This window comes from Anomaloglossus baeobatrachus, unplaced genomic scaffold (assembly GCF_048569485.1).
Source record: "Anomaloglossus baeobatrachus isolate aAnoBae1 unplaced genomic scaffold, aAnoBae1.hap1 Scaffold_167, whole genome shotgun sequence".
Classification (NCBI taxonomy): domain Eukaryota; kingdom Metazoa; phylum Chordata; class Amphibia; order Anura; family Aromobatidae; genus Anomaloglossus; species Anomaloglossus baeobatrachus.
In genome coordinates this window covers 137274-155247 of record NW_027441937.1, presented here as the reverse complement: position 1 = coordinate 155247, position 17974 = coordinate 137274, and the positions used below count along the sequence as shown (strand labels likewise).

General features: G+C 39.7%; 1 pseudogene; it reads right to left on the bottom strand.

Moving 5' to 3' along the window:
• Positions 1 to 215: 215 nt before the first annotated feature.
• On the bottom strand, positions 216 to 421 carry LOC142260699 (U2 spliceosomal RNA; annotated as a pseudogene).
• Positions 422 to 17974: the final 17553 nt, after the last annotated feature.

Below are 17974 nucleotides of genomic sequence, written 5' to 3'. Positions count from 1 at the left end.
TTGGTCAAGTTGAGTGGAGATGAGTTTGCTATTTGGCACAGCTTTTGCATCAATAAAGCAAGTAAAAGGTGTGAAAGATAAAAAAAAAGGGTGAAAGTGTGAAAAGTGAATTGGCCAAATTGAGGTGCATATAAAGTTTTTGCTTTCTTTCAATTCACTAATGAGGCTCATTTGAATCAGGTGAATTGAGTTCTGCTTTTGGAAACTCGGTTAAGAAGGGGTGCACCGGTCCTGGAGGTACTGCAATACCAGGTCAATGCGTGGAGTGGACAGAGCAAGATTTTTTCCATCTCCTTGTTCTAAAAATCCATTTAATATATGGTCCCTAGAGAGGGGACGTATCAGATATTAAACTGATAAGAACAGATTTAATTTTTTTTTTTTCTGTTTATCAGTAGGACTTCAAAATAACAAAGGTGATCGCCTCCCGTTGCCTGGGAACCGTCCAGGCACACAAGAGGGCTATGTGTCACCAGAAGGCGCACACACTCCCTCAAGGCCGGCAGACGTGCAATCCCAGGCACCTTCCAGTACCGACCAAGGTAGCGTCCTCCGAAACTACACTTGATCTTAGCCAAAAGGCCGAGAAGCTATAACCCGAATTGGTTACGGCCTTGAGTGGCACCCTGGCCTATACCGGACACATCTTAGGGAGAGGGAGACAAACCCACGCCTACAGAAGACATTTTGTCACCCAAGCCAAACCCTTGAAAAGGCTGTTTTGCAGAGCAAAAACAAGGAGAATGGTACTTTTTGCAGCCGCCGCCCACTGCAATGAATCTGAATAACTCCTCCTTTTGGGCACAAGCACCTCCCCTCCCCCTTGCAGTCTTTCCAATTCATGATACAAAAAGACGGACGGACAGGACAGGACAGGACCATCTGCCTGACTTTCCGTCACTGCCACCCTTTGCCATCCTTGCCCGTAGAAAGCCCTTTCATCATCCCCAAACCCTAATCTTTTCCCTTCCCTTCCCAGCTGTGTCTCACTCCCTTTCATTAGGAAGTGAGCGCAGCCTTTTCTCCGTTCTGCACATGCGCGACGTTAAACACAAATGCGCAGGCGTGCGTTCCATTAGCCTCACTGCATTCCACTCCCATACAGGAAGTGGGCACAGCTATTACTACGGTCGCACATAAAAGAACCCACGGCCACCACTGCACATAGCTGACTCCACCACAGGACACCCACTTCTACACCAACGCAGGTAAGACAGGATCGGCACCTCTATGCTCCCGTTACAATCAGGCTCAGTCACCATGTGATAACGCTCTCAACTCTTTAGTTGCAGGCTCCCCTTGCTTCACCTCCACTGGCTGTGCTGCCATTTCCTCTCCCACCTGGAAGTTATACTTTATTCCACTATTTTCCTGTTTCTCTCTTCCCCCTTTTCCCATAACCTACTTTTATCTGCATTTGTGGGGTATCTATATGCTATTTACATCATAGTTTTATTCATTAATATGGAAGGGAAGAGTGCCCATGAGAGTGTTGAACTGCGGAGAGCAAAAGATTAAGCTGCTCCGATTTGCCACCATTGATAAGCTGTTCTCAGTAGATACACATGCTATCCAAACAGCAGCATCCACCATTGCTTCAGCCCACCCATTCAGTGACAGCTCACCAAGTCAGCCAGAGGAGTGGTGTAAGGAATTACACGTAGGCACTGACTCCACACCTTCACATCACAAGAAGGGGGTCTACAGGCTAGTGCAAGAATACGAGCAAGTCTTCAGCAAACATCCGCTAGACTTTTGAAAAATAAAAGGGGTCAAACACTACATCCCCACAAGTGCACACCCACCCATCAAAGAGAGATATAAGCCAAATCTACCTGCACATTACCAGTGTACCAAGGACATGTTGAGCAACATGAAGGAGGCTGGGGTTATCCGTGACAGTTGTAGCCTCTGGGCAGCTCCGTTGGTCCTGTTAAAGAAGAAGGACAGCACCACTCCCCTGTATTGAGGAATAGCTAGCTGCATTGACAACTGCAAATTATTTTTCTACCCTTGATCTCACTAGTCACTATTGGCAAGTGTCCGTTGCTGAGGCAGACCGGAAGAAGACCGCCTTTGCCACCCCGATGGGTCTCTGCGAGTTCAAAAGCATGCCCTTCGAGCTGTGCAATTTGCCAGGAACCTTCCAGAGGCTGATGGAATGCTGCTTGGGACACCGAAACTTTGAAACGGTACTGCTATACCTTTATGATGTTATTGTTTATTCTAACGCAAACAAGATTTTAGGGTGTATAAAAAGGGAGATTAGATCCGATGATCCCAACGTATTGTTACCCCTCTATAAATCACTTGTAAGGCCACATCTGGAATATGGGGTAAAGTCCTGAGCAGGTTGATAACCATTGGTTTGAGCATGGTAGGGTGTAGTACGCATCTTCCTGCATCGGTAAAAGCTGCAGAAGTCCTTGAAGATTTCCGCTTCAAAGGCAGTGCCTTGATCTGTGAGGACTCTCTCTGAGTAGCCATGAGGTCTGCATAAGTGTGCTTGGAAGACCTTCGCTGCAGTATGGGCCATTAGATCTTTGACTTGTACCACAACCATAAATCTCGAGTAGTTGTCTACCATCGTAAGTGCATACGTGAGCTCACCTCGATATTCTGCAACAAAACTCCCTTTTTCGATTTCAGTTTCAGCAAACACTCCTCTTCCTGTAGAAAATATTTATCATTACCTAAGACAGTCATTCTAATGCATGACAATATTAAGGCAATTTAGTTAAAACTTGTTTTAACTCACCTTTAAGGGGATTGATGTATTTCATGGTCAATCCAGGTTTGTCAGTGATGGCACTGACATAATGTATGGCGTCTTTTTCGGGCGTTATCCTTTGCCTTTTCATTGTGAAAATCCAGTTGCCTATATCAAAGCAAATTCTACTACTTGTAAAGTATGCAGAAAATGAAATGTAGAACATATAACATCAACTGCTTAGGAACGCATCATAGGTTAGTACTTAAAAGGATATTGTCATGTTCTAGTCATAATGCAAGCTGGACATTTTTCATGTTACCCTGTAATCGCCGGCCTGTTCTAATGCTCACAAGCCAAGATATAGGCTCAGCTGCTAAGGCTTCCCTCTGCCTTCTGAATGAAAATTGAATATGTCTGGCTCACTGTGTATATAGCAGGTGCTCAGAAAAAATAAGAGTTAATTCAATAGAAATAGCTCTGGCACACTATAGTGATCAATAACGTAAGAAAAGAACTCTTAGAATGCTGAAAATTCTTTATTTGTGCAAAAGGATAATTCATCCAACGTTTCGAACTTGTTTTTAGGTCTTTATCAAGGATAAAGTTATCTAAGATCATAAAGGGTTACAAAACCATATAAACACGTAATTAGTACATAGTACAACATAACAGTACAATATATTGCTACTTGAGAGTACAATGGGTCAAATGACCATGATGCACATACAAAAAAATTTTCCAAAGCCATAGTGAAAACATTTGTACTGAGGAAAGAAAATTTCCACATGACCTATCTGGAGAAACATTCTGGATCAAACAACCAAAAATAGTCAAGCAGGTAAATACACACCTATATGGATAACAGGATGATATGTGTTCAATTGTATAGCGTCATTGCCATTAAGGTACAAATGGAAAACTTGCAATCCTATATAGTGAAGGAAATGAACACATATCATATCAAAGAACACAGGAACATGGGTGTGAGAAAAACCTCAATGTTTATACTTTGTTCTTTATAATGGTGTGAACATGTATATGTCTCAGTACCTTATGAACTTGAGAATTCTAGTGAGTAGATGATGAAAGCCTATTCCAGAACTGGAATCGGTAAATAATTGTAGGTGGAATCTAAATGAAAAGATGGTACAAGTGTTATCATGACACGTGGGCTATAACACAATGGACCGTGTGACAAAGAAGAAAGGAGAGAAAGAAGAGGAAGAAAATGGAACTACCTGTAACATTACGTGATAGTCACTGGTAAGTATCACTTGACAATTCAGGTGAAAAAGGATTCCTTTATTAAAGGGTTCTCAGTCGCCTCAGGATCATGAAATACTAGGGTAAATGATATGAGAATGGGTAAGAAGCACCACTAAAGGAAATATGAGATGCAGGACATATATCTATAAACCCCTGAACTACATGATAGAAATAAAAAGAAGAAAAAAGAAAAAAAAGAAGAAAGAAGAAGAACACATAGAATGCGGAAAGAGAATGGGTACAACTACCTGAGTTACTGCAGGGAGGCCCCTGGTAGGTATTGTGAGGGTTAGTGGAATTCCTTCACTGAAGGGTTCTCAGTTGCCTCAGGTTCGTGAAAAATGCTATAGACAAATAATGCCCGGAGAAAAGGGGTTCATATACAGCGAATAATGGTAATACAAGGTACATGTGTCCCATGTAATAGTATAAATATATATATATTGTACTAAGCTCTACACCAGAAATAGAAAGTAGTCCCTCTGCCTTCTGTCTAGGTGCCCTGAGTTATGTCCTGTAAACTGTCACAGTGACCTAGACACACATGTGTAGTAGGGGAATATCCCTGCTGAGATGCCAGTGCTAGAGCACTCGTTTGCTGTGGAGTTGAACGCTATGTGAGCAGTTCTTACCTTCAATGAGCAGAAGTCTCTTTTTTCAGATTTCAATATCTCTGTGGGTATCTGGCAGAAATATGGAATACTCTTTACTGCTAAGACCCTGTACACCACTCCCACTAAAGGGGGCTTTACACGCTGCGACATCGCTAATGCGGAGTCGTTGGGGTCACGGAATTTGTGACGCACATCCGGCCGCATTAGCGATGTTGCTGCGTGTGATACCGATGAGCGATTTTGCATCGTTGCAAAAACGTGCAAAATCGCTCATCGGTGACATGGGTCTCCATTCTCGATTATCGTTACTGCAGCAGTAATTATGTAGTTCGTCGCTCCTGCGGTAGCACACATCGCTCCGTGTGACACCGCAGAAACGAGGAACCTCTCCTTACCTGCCTCCCAGCCGCTATGAGGAAGGAAGGAGGTGGGCGGGATGTTCCGGCCACTCATCTCCGCCCCTCCGCTGCTATTGGGCGGTCGCTCAGTGACGTCGCTGTGACGCCGCACGGACCGCCCCCTTAGAAAGGAGGCGGTTCGCCGGACACAGCGACGTCGCCGGGCAGGTAAGTATGTGTGACGGGTCTGGTCGGTGTTGTGCGGCATGGGCAGCGATTTGCCCGTGTCGCGCAACAGATGGGGGCGGGTACCCACACTAGCGATATCGGGACCGATATCGCAGTGTGTAAAGTAGCCTTTAGTCACATGACCAAGACTGTATCTGTGTCCCTACAACACACTTGAGACAAATGTGTGTGTGAGCCTGCATTGTGGGGTATATATAATATATTATAGAGCTGGGAAGGATCATTCTAAGCAGTGAGCTGTTCCAGTATTTGTAGGAAAATACCCAGTAGAAGCATCAAACACAGCACCAATACCTCCCATCAGTATTCCACCACAGTGCCATGTAACCCATGCCCTACACTCCCATCTACACCAATACTATACAGGCACAAACTAGTATATCTGACTAAAAGCCCCCAAAATATGAAGAACGGCCTATAGTTGAGTGTGGATATAAAATCTATGTGAGCAGAGCTAGAATAGAAATCACTGATCGCATTGAAGTCATTCTGACCATAAATCACCATGATATCAAGGTGAGGAGTTGTGTGTTACTGCTGGGAGGAAAGGGTTAACAGTGGAATATTAAGGTGCATTTCTGTGTGCAGTGTTACTAGTCAATGTAACAATTCAGTATGAGCTGCTCTTGGTGCCGGGGGAAGGAGATGCTCTCCTGAGCAAGATAGATGGGGAATGAACATGATATCTATATAGTGTAAGGCAGGGGGTCTCAAACCAGGTGATCATGTCTGATCAACTGGTTACATTATGTCTGATTACCTTGTCTAACAGTTTTTTCTCCCCTTTCTTTACCTTCCAGGTTCCCATAGTCACGTGAAATATCCCTGTTGCACTTGATTACGGCTCACTATTCACTATAGGATGTCTTATATCTAACATCACACTCTCACCCATCAGCACTCTATAGGTTTGTATAAGGTATGCGCTTACACATCCGGTCCTCCATAGGTATTTCCACTTATGTAACACTATCCCTATGATCACTCATAACTCATACCCTTGTAGTCAATTACAGCCTCCTCTCTCCCCCCTCCCCTTCTCCCTTTCCATCTATAATTTTGCCAGTACAATATTAGTTTACATTAGGCACACACTCACATATTCCTTTCCTTAGTGATTTATTGTAATTCACATTCACATACAATTCTCTATGCCTGCCCCATTACTACATTCATACCTACTTGACCCTATCCTGATACCCCTTGTCTCACCTTGTTGGTCCCTACACCTGTTATCATGTTCTTTCCTGTGTCTGTCTTGTACGTTTCTAGGTAACAACAAAGAATCAAAATTTAAGTCCATCGTGGAGAACATGCTGAAACGTTTCAAAGCCTTGGGTTGTCTAATGAATTTGAAGTTACATTTTTTACATTCCTATTTGGACTACTTGTCTGAAAACCTTGGTGCTGGTGGGAAGAACAAGAAGGTTTTCATCGGAATATCAAGGAGATGGAACGACGATACCAAAGTAAATGAAACGTGAACATGATTGCCGGATGCTTCACAGAGAAGATCCACAGGCCTTCTATAAGAGAAAAGGGGGATCTGGAGAAAAGGAAAAAGTGCAAGAATAAATTTCTAATAAAGTTGCAGAATGACTGTACAATAAATAAATGTATTTTATATATAAAATTGTGAATATTTTTGGTTACAATAAGTATTTTTCTTGTTCATGTCACTTGTATGTAACTTCACACATGGATTGTACAAAATCAATATTTGATGGTTAAAAAAAAATATTTATTTTTTTTTTAAATCAGGACATTAGAGCATGTGTTCTGCCTTCTTTTACGTAATGCTGTGAATCTCTAGCATACAGCTAAACCCTAGTTCACATTTCAAATAAACAGACTGTGAAGTTCAATAGCCTTGATTTATTAGCTGGTAACGTGAACTTGATTGCAGTATACATGGAATATACAGTGAATATAGGAATATCCAAGATGCAGTTGAAGACAGAATACGGTATATCCAAGATACTGTTTTATACGGGTAAAAACTATAACAAGAAAATGATTACAGTCAGTACAGTGTTAATACAGAGTTAACATAGCATAACAGTACATGAGATGCAGTTCTTACGAGAATGTAGGTGAAAGGTCACTGCATCTGCAATACATAGAAATCTTATCTAGACAAACAAGACAGGGATGACACTAAAGGTGTAGAAGTACAATGTACAATGCATTTACTACACTCTTCCATCTAGGATTCTATCACTAACACATGTAATTTGCTTTGCTCACCGGATTACACTAGGCAGGGGTGAATGTACAGAGAGGTAAGTCGGCATGTCCTTTCCTGACAAATCCAAAGAAAAAATGGCTGCAGGCTTCTTCTCAGCTCAGGGAGGCATTCCTTACCCAGAATACCTTTAGCTTAAAGGGAAACTCAGCAATTCAAAAGAATAACAATGACCTCTAGGGATTGTAACAGAAATTTCAATGAATGACTATTAGCAGGCTGCCATGAGGCAGAACAGCATGGGTATTTAATATATCCTCCTTGCTGCCCAAGAAGCAATGAGAACATTTTTAGACCACCACATATTGACCATCCCTGCTCCTTGTAGTTAAGTTTCTTGAGAATAAAGTCTAAATTCTCACAGCTTTCTTCCAAGTGCATAGCATGTGTGACGCCCTGGACTAGCCAGGTAGTCACAAACACAAAATCACACACACCCCCTCCCCTGGATAGTCTACATCAGTCACACAAAATCCTTGTTGCCTCCTCCAGGCTCTGATGTCCACACCAGGTGGGGCGGAGCCAGGCGGTTGGCCCCACCCACCGAGGAGTTCACAGGCCCGGAGGCGGGAAAAAGCAGTTAGTTTAGTTTTGTAGTGGAAAGTGAGAGGACAGAAACTGTTAGTGTCTGGGTAGGAGCCCAGGCACTGTCAGCAAGGTCGGCAGACGGTGGTGGCCGTCTGCAGGAGGTGGTACAAGTCAGCTGAACCGTAGGACCGGGGACGGGCGGTGACCCGAGGGGAACTGAACCGGTGAGCGGATCTGTACCAAGCACAAAGGCAGGGCCATTGGACCCTGACCAGGCTAGGAGCCGCCGACAATGGTCAAATCCGAGAGTGACCGGAATCCCAGGGGTTCCCTAACACCCAAGACCCGACAGAAGGCAACCGTCCACACCGTGAGGATAAAAAGCCACCGCCATAGGCTAGAGATCCAAGGGCCAGCGCCTGCGGGCAAACGGGCTCCCTCGGTACGTACACCCCAGCCATCCAGCCTCCCCGTACCGCCACCGGGCCCCGGGATCACCAACCCCTACCCACGGAGGGGGAACCAACATCCTAGCTGCTCCCTGCCATCGCTCCCGGGATCCCCGTCACCAGCAGTGGTGGTGCCCATTATCACCACGACCTGTGGGTGACGTCACTAACTATCTCCCCAAACAAACCACCCCCTTTTCACTCGTGGGCGAGGAGCGCTGCTCGAGTCCCCGGATCTGGCCCTCCGCTCGAGCCACCGAGCAGCAGCAGCAGCAGAAGTCCCCGAACCCGAGCGTAGCGTGCGTGGCCCCTCTGCCCGCGACACATGCCCTACACACACTGAAGAATACTTACTGCCATTGAGCAGTAGCACAGCTTTCAGACTTTTTGGATGAAACAATGACGTGTCTCCACTCGCTCACATTGTACTTAATGTTACATTTTCCATCAGCACAGGAACATCGCTTGAATACACTAGAGCACCATCTTCAGAAAAGTATGGAGGGAATCTTTTCAGAATTCTAACCTTTTGGAAACCTATTGTCACGCTCTCCGGGTCCCCTGCTCTGCCCCCCGGCTCACCTGCCACGCTCCCCGGCTTCCCTGCTTCGCTCCCCGGCTCCTCTGGCAGACATCCCCCGCTCCACGGTCTCCAGCCTCCACCACCTGCGGTCCCCAGGCGGCCCGGTCCCCGCTCCCGGCGCCCGTCGGCAGCCCTGCTCCAGGCCGGCTCCCATAACAGATGCAAGCTTGTCCTGTTTGGTGGAGATGATATTTAATAAAATAAGTAGAAATCCACTAAAAGTTTTGTTTGGTTATCTTGCAATCCCGAGATAATCGTCTCCATGCTCCAAATCCATTTTAAAGCCATTTTTAAGGCATTTCGCGCATACATGAAATGAACACATTTTTCTCCAAAACTATAACAGATGCAAGCTTGTCCTGTTTGGTGGAGATGATATTTAATAAAATAAGTAGAAATCCACTAAAAGTTTTGTTTGGTTATCTTGCAATCCCGAGATAATCGTCTCCATGCTCCAAATCCATTTTAAAGCCATTTTTAAGGCATTTCGCGCATACATGAAATGAACACATTTTTCTCCAAAACTATAACAGATGCAAGCTTGTCCTGTTTGGTGGAGATGATATTTAATAAAATAAGTAGAAATCCACTAAAAGTTTTGTTTGGTTATCTTGCAATCCCGAGATAATCGTCTCCATGCTCCAAATCCATTTTAAAGCCATTTTTAAGGCATTTCGCGCATACATGAAATGAACACATTTTTCTCCAAAACTATAACAGATGCAAGCTTGTCCTGTTTGGTGGAGATGATATTTAATAAAATAAGTAGAAATCCACTAAAAGTTTTGTTTGGTTATCTTGCAATCCCGAGATAATCGTCTCCATGCTCCAAATCCATTTTAAAGCCATTTTTAAGGCATTTCGCGCATACATGAAATGAACACATTTTTCTCCAAAACTATAACAGATGCAAGCTTGTCCTGTTTGGTGGAGATGATATTTAATAAAATAAGTAGAAATCCACTAAAAGTTTTGTTTGGTTATCTTGCAATCCCGAGATAATCGTCTCCATGCTCCAAATCCATTTTAAAGCCATTTTTAAGGCATTTCGCGCATACATGAAATGAACACATTTTTCTCCAAAACTATAACAGATGCAAGCTTGTCCTGTTTGGTGGAGATGATATTTAATAAAATAAGTAGAAATCCACTAAAAGTTTTGTTTGGTTATCTTGCAATCCCGAGATAATCGTCTCCATGCTCCAAATCCATTTTAAAGCCATTTTTAAGGCATTTCGCGCATACATGAAATGAACACATTTTTCTCTAAAACTATAACAGATGCAAGCTTGTCCTGTTTGGTGGAGATGATATTTAATAAAATAAGTAGAAATCCACTAAAAGTTTTGTTTGGTTATCTTGCAATCCCGAGATAATCGTCTCCATGCTCCAAATCCATTTTAAAGCCATTTTTAAGGCATTTCGCGCATACATGAAATGAACACATTTTTCTCCAAAACTATAACAGATGCAAGCTTGTCCTGTTTGGTGGAGATGATATTTAATAAAATAAGTAGAAATCCACTAAAAGTTTTGTTTGGTTATCTTGCAATCCCGAGATAATCGTCTCCATGCTCCAAATCCATTTTAAAGCCATTTTTAAGGCATTTCGCGCATACATGAAATGAACACATTTTTCTCCAAAACTATAACAGATGCAAGCTTGTCCTGTTTGGTGGAGATGATATTTAATAAAATAAGTAGAAATCCACTAAAAGTTTTGTTTGGTTATCTTGCAATCCCGAGATAATCGTCTCCATGCTCCAAATCCATTTTAAAGCCATTTTTAAGGCATTTCGCGCATACATGAAATGAACACATTTTTCTCCAAAACTATAACAGATGCAAGCTTGTCCTGTTTGGTGGAGATGATATTTAATAAAATAAGTAGAAATCCACTAAAAGTTTTGTTTGGTTATCTTGCAATCCCGAGATAATCGTCTCCATGCTCCAAATCCATTTTAAAGCCATTTTTAAGGCATTTCGCGCATACATGAAATGAACACATTTTTCTCCAAAACTATAACAGATGCAAGCTTGTCCTGTTTGGTGGAGATGATATTTAATAAAATAAGTAGAAATCCACTAAAAGTTTTGTTTGGTTATCTTGCAATCCCGAGATAATCGTCTCCATGCTCCAAATCCATTTTAAAGCCATTTTTAAGGCATTTCGCGCATACATGAAATGAACACATTTTTCTCCAAAACTATAACAGATGCAAGCTTGTCCTGTTTGGTGGAGATGATATTTAATAAAATAAGTAGAAATCCACTAAAAGTTTTGTTTGGTTCTTGCAATCCCGAGATAATCGTCTCCATGCTCCAAATCCATTTTAAAGCCATTTTTAAGGCATTTCGCGCATACATGAAATGAACACATTTTTCTCCAAAACTATAACAGATGCAAGCTTGTCCTGTTTGGTGGAGATGATATTTAATAAAATAAGTAGAAATCCACTAAAAGTTTTGTTTGGTTATCTTGCAATCCCGAGATAATCGTCTCCATGCTCCAAATCCATTTTAAAGCCATTTTTAAGGCATTTCGCGCATACATGAAATGAACACATTTTTCTCCAAAACTATAACAGATGCAAGCTTGTCCTGTTTGGTGGAGATGATATTTAATAAAATAAGTAGAAATCCACTAAAAGTTTTGTTTGGTTATCTTGCAATCCCGAGATAATCGTCTCCATGCTCCAAATCCATTTTAAAGCCATTTTTAAGGCATTTCGCGCATACATGAAATGAACACATTTTTCTCCCAAAACTATAACAGATGCAAGCTTGTCCTGTTTGGTGGAGATGATATTTAATAAAATAAGTAGAAATCCACTAAAAGTTTTGTTTGGTTATCTTGCAATCCCGAGATAATCGTCTCCATGCTCCAAATCCATTTTAAAGCCATTTTTAAGGCATTTCGCGCATACATGAAATGAACACATTTTTCTCCAAAACTATAACAGATGCAAGCTTGTCCTGTTTGGTGGAGATGATATTTAATAAAATAAGTAGAAATCCACTAAAAGTTTTGTTTAGTTATCTTGCAATCCCGAGATAATCGTCTCCATGCTCCAAATCCATTTTAAAGCCATTTTTAAGGCATTTCGCGCATACATGAAATGAACACATTTTTCTCCAAAACTATAACAGATGCAAGCTTGTCCTGTTTGGTGGAGATGATATTTAATAAAATAAGTAGAAATCCACTAAAAGTTTTGTTTGGTTATCTTGCAATCCCGAGATAATCGTCTCCATGCTCCAAATCCATTTTAAAGCCATTTTTAAGGCATTTCGCGCATACATGAAATGAACACATTTTTCTCCAAAACAATAACAGATGCAAGCTTGTCCTGTTTGGTGGAGATGATATTTAATAAAATAAGTAGAAATCCACTAAAAGTTTTGTTTAGTTATCTTGCAATCCCGAGATAATCGTCTCCATGCTCCAAATCCATTTTAAAGCCATTTTTAAGGCATTTCGCGCATACATGAAATGAACACATTTTTCTCCAAAACTATAACAGATGCAAGCTTGTCCTGTTTGGTGGAGATGATATTTAATAAAATAAGTAGAAATCCACTAAAAGTTTTGTTTGGTTATCTTGCAATCCCGAGATAATCGTCTCCATGCTCCAAATCCATTTTAAAGCCATTTTTAAGGCATTTCGCGCATACATGAAATGAACACATTTTTCTCCAAAACTATAACAGATGCAAGCTTGTCCTGTTTGGTGGAGATGATATTTAATAAAATAAGTAGAAATCCACTAAAAGTTTTGTTTGGTTATCTTGCAATCCCGAGATAATCGTCTCCATGCTCCAAATCCATTTTAAAGCCATTTTTAAGGCATTTCGCGCATACATGAAATGAACACATTTTTCTCCAAAACTATAACAGATGCAAGCTTGTCCTGTTTGGTGGAGATGATATTTAATAAAATAAGTAGAAATCCACTAAAAGTTTTGTTTGGTTATCTTGCAATCCCGAGATAATCGTCTCCATGCTCCAAATCCATTTTAAAGCCATTTTTAAGGCATTTCGCGCATACATGAAATGAACACATTTTTCTCCAAAACTATAACAGATGCAAGCTTGTCCTGTTTGGTGGAGATGATATTTAATAAAATAAGTAGAAATCCACTAAAAGTTTTGTTTGGTTATCTTGCAATCCCGAGATAATCGTCTCCATGCTCCAAATCCATTTTAAAGCCATTTTTAAGGCATTTCGCGCATACATGAAATGAACACATTTTTCTCCAAAACTATAACAGATGCAAGCTTGTCCTGTTTGGTGGAGATGATATTTAATAAAATAAGTAGAAATCCACTAAAAGTTTTGTTTGGTTATCTTGCAATCCCGAGATAATCGTCTCCATGCTCCAAATCCATTTTAAAGCCATTTTTAAGGCATTTCGCGCATACATGAAATGAACACATTTTTCTCCAAAACTATAACAGATGCAAGCTTGTCCTGTTTGGTGGAGATGATATTTAATAAAATAAGTAGAAATCCACTAAAAGTTTTGTTTGGTTATCTTGCAATCCGAGATAATCGTCTCCATGCTCCAAATCCATTTTAAAGCCATTTTTAAGGCATTTCGCGCATACATGAAATGAACACATTTTTTCTCCAAAACTATAACAGATGCAAGCTTGTCCTGTTTGGTGGAGATGATATTTAATAAAATAAGTAGAAATCCACTAAAAGTTTTGTTTGGTTATCTTGCAATCCCGAGATAATCGTCTCCATGCTCCAAATCCATTTTAAAGCCATTTTTAAGGCATTTCGCGCATACATGAAATGAACACATTTTTCTCCAAAACTATAACAGATGCAAGCTTGTCCTGTTTGGTGGAGATGATATTTAATAAAATAAGTAGAAATCCACTAAAAGTTTTGTTTGGTTATCTTGCAATCCCGAGATAATCGTCTCCATGCTCCAAATCCATTTTAAAGCCATTTTTAAGGCATTTCGCGCATACATGAAATGAACACATTTTTCTCCAAAACTATAACAGATGCAAGCTTGTCCTGTTTGGTGGAGATGATATTTAATAAAATAAGTAGAAATCCACTAAAAGTTTTGTTTGGTTATCTTGCAATCCGAGATAATCGTCTCCATGCTCCAAATCCATTTTAAAGCCATTTTTAAGGCATTTCGCGCATACATGAAATGAACACATTTTTCTCCAAAACTATAACAGATGCAAGCTTGTCCTGTTTGGTGGAGATGATATTTAATAAAATAAGTAGAAATCCACTAAAAGTTTTGTTTGGTTATCTTGCAATCCCGAGATAATCGTCTCCATGCTCCAAATCCATTTTAAAGCCATTTTTAAGGCATTTCGCGCATACATGAAATGAACACATTTTTCTCCAAAACTATAACAGATGCAAGCTTGTCCTGTTTGGTGGAGATGATATTTAATAAAATAAGTAGAAATCCACTAAAAGTTTTGTTTGGTTATCTTGCAATCCCGAGATAATCGTCTCCATGCTCCAAATCCATTTTAAAGCCATTTTTAAGGCATTTCGCGCATACATGAAATGAACACATTTTTTCTCCAAAACTATAACAGATGCAAGCTTGTCCTGTTTGGTGGAGATGATATTTAATAAAATAAGTAGAAATCCACTAAAAGTTTTGTTTGGTTATCTTGCAATCCCGAGATAATCGTCTCCATGCTCCAAATCCATTTTAAAGCCATTTTTAAGGCATTTCGCGCATACATGAAATGAACACATTTTTCTCCAAAACTATAACAGATGCAAGCTTGTCCTGTTTGGTGGAGATGATATTTAATAAAATAAGTAGAAATCCACTAAAAGTTTTGTTTGGTTATCTTGCAATCCCGAGATAATCGTCTCCATGCTCCAAATCCATTTTAAAGCCATTTTTAAGGCATTTCGCGCATACATGAAATGAACACATTTTTCTCCAAAACTATAACAGATGCAAGCTTGTCCTGTTTGGTGGAGATGATATTTAATAAAATAAGTAGAAATCCACTAAAAGTTTTGTTTGGTTATCTTGCAATCCCGAGATAATCGTCTCCATGCTCCAAATCCATTTTAAAGCCATTTTTAAGGCATTTCGCGCATACATGAAATGAACACATTTTTCTCCAAAACTATAACAGATGCAAGCTTGTCCTGTTTGGTGGAGATGATATTTAATAAAATAAGTAGAAATCCACTAAAAGTTTTGTTTGGTTATCTTGCAATCCCGAGATAATCGTCTCCATGCTCCAAATCCATTTTAAAGCCATTTTTAAGGCATTTCGCGCATACATGAAATGAACACATTTTTCTCCAAAACTATAACAGATGCAAGCTTGTCCTGTTTGGTGGAGATGATATTTAATAAAATAAGTAGAAATCCACTAAAAGTTTTGTTTGGTTATCTTGCAATCCCGAGATAATCGTCTCCATGCTCCAAATCCATTTTAAAGCCATTTTTAAGGCATTTCGCGCATACATGAAATGAACACATTTTTCTCCAAAACTATAACAGATGCAAGCTTGTCCTGTTTGGTGGAGATGATATTTAATAAAATAAGTAGAAATCCACTAAAAGTTTTGTTTGGTTATCTTGCAATCCCGAGATAATCGTCTCCATGCTCCAAATCCATTTTAAAGCCATTTTTAAGGCATTTCGCGCATACATGAAATGAACACATTTTTCTCCAAAACTATAACAGATGCAAGCTTGTCCTGTTTGGTGGAGATGATATTTAATAAAATAAGTAGAAATCCACTAAAAGTTTTGTTTGGTTATCTTGCAATCCCGAGATAATCGTCTCCATGCTCCAAATCCATTTTAAAGCCATTTTTAAGGCATTTCGCGCATACATGAAATGAACACATTTTTCTCCAAAACTATAACAGATGCAAGCTTGTCCTGTTTGGTGGAGATGATATTTAATAAAATAAGTAGAAATCCACTAAAAGTTTTGTTTGGTTATCTTGCAATCCCGAGATAATCGTCTCCATGCTCCAAATCCATTTTAAAGCCATTTTTAAGGCATTTCGCGCATACATGAAATGAACACATTTTTCTCCAAAACTATAACAGATGCAAGCTTGTCCTGTTTGGTGGAGATGATATTTAATAAAATAAGTAGAAATCCACTAAAAGTTTTGTTTGGTTATCTTGCAATCCCGAGATAATCGTCTCCATGCTCCAAATCCATTTTAAAGCCATTTTTAAGGCATTTCGCGCATACATGAAATGAACACATTTTTCTCCAAAACTATAACAGATGCAAGCTTGTCCTGTTTGGTGGAGATGATATTTAATAAAATAAGTAGAAATCCACTAAAAGTTTTGTTTGGTTATCTTGCAATCCCGAGATAATCGTCTCCATGCTCCAAATCCATTTTAAAGCCATTTTTAAGGCATTTCGCGCATACATGAAATGAACACATTTTTCTCCAAAACTATAACAGATGCAAGCTTGTCCTGTTTGGTGGAGATGATATTTAATAAAATAAGTAGAAATCCACTAAAAGTTTTGTTTGGTTATCTTGCAATCCCGAGATAATCGTCTCCATGCTCCAAATCCATTTTAAAGCCATTTTTAAGGCATTTCGCGCATACATGAAATGAACACATTTTTCTCCAAAACTATAACAGATGCAAGCTTGTCCTGTTTGGTGGAGATGATATTTAATAAAATAAGTAGAAATCCACTAAAAGTTTTGTTTGGTTATCTTGCAATCCCGAGATAATCGTCTCCATGCTCCAAATCCATTTTAAAGCCATTTTAAGGCATTTCGCGCATACATGAAATGAACACATTTTTCTCCAAAACTATAACAGATGCAAGCTTGTCCTGTTTGGTGGAGATGATATTTAATAAAATAAGTAGAAATCCACTAAAAGTTTTGTTTGGTTATCTTGCAATCCCGAGATAATCATCTCCATGCTCCAAATCCATTTTAAAGCCATTTTTAAGGCATTTCGCGCATACATGAAATGAACACATTTTTCTCCAAAACTATAACAGATGCAAGCTTGTCCTGTTTGGTGGAGATGATATTTAATAAAATAAGTAGAAATCCACTAAAAGTTTTGTTTGGTTATCTTGCAATCCCGAGATAATCGTCTCCATGCTCCAAATCCATTTTAAAGCCATTTTTAAGGCATTTCGCGCATACATGAAATGAACACATTTTTCTCCAAAACTATAACAGATGCAAGCTTGTCCTGTTTGGTGGAGATGATATTTAATAAAATAAGTAGAAATCCACTAAACGTTTTGTTTGGTTATCTTGCAATCCCGAGATAATCGTCTCCATGCTCCAAATCCATTTTTAAGGCATTTCGCGCATACATGAAATGAACACATTTTTCTCCAAAACTATAACAGATGCAAGCTTGTCCTGTTTGGTGGAGATGATATTTAATAAAATAAGTAGAAATCCACTAAAAGTTTTGTTTGGTTATCTTGCAATCCCGAGATAATCGTCTCCATGCTCCAAATCCATTTTAAAGCCATTTTTAAGGCATTTCGCGCATACATGAAATGAACACATTTTTCTCCAAAACTATAACAGATGCAAGCTTGTCCTGTTTGGTGGAGATGATATTTAATAAAATAAGTAGAAATCCACTAAAAGTTTTGTTTGGTTATCTTGCAATCCCGAGATAATCGTCTCCATGCTCCAAATCCATTTTAAAGCCATTTTTAAGGCATTTCGCGCATACATGAAATGAACACATTTTTCTCCAAAACTATAACAGATGCAAGCTTGTCCTGTTTGGTGGAGATGATATTTAATAAAATAAGTAGAAATCCACTAAAAGTTTTGTTTGGTTATCTTGCAATCCCGAGATAATCGTCTCCATGCTCCAAATCCATTTCTTTAAGGCATTTCGCGCATACATGAAATGAACACATTTTTCTCCAAAACTATAACAGATGCAAGCTTGTCCTGTTTGGTGGAGATGATATTTAATAAAATAAGTAGAAATCCACTAAAAG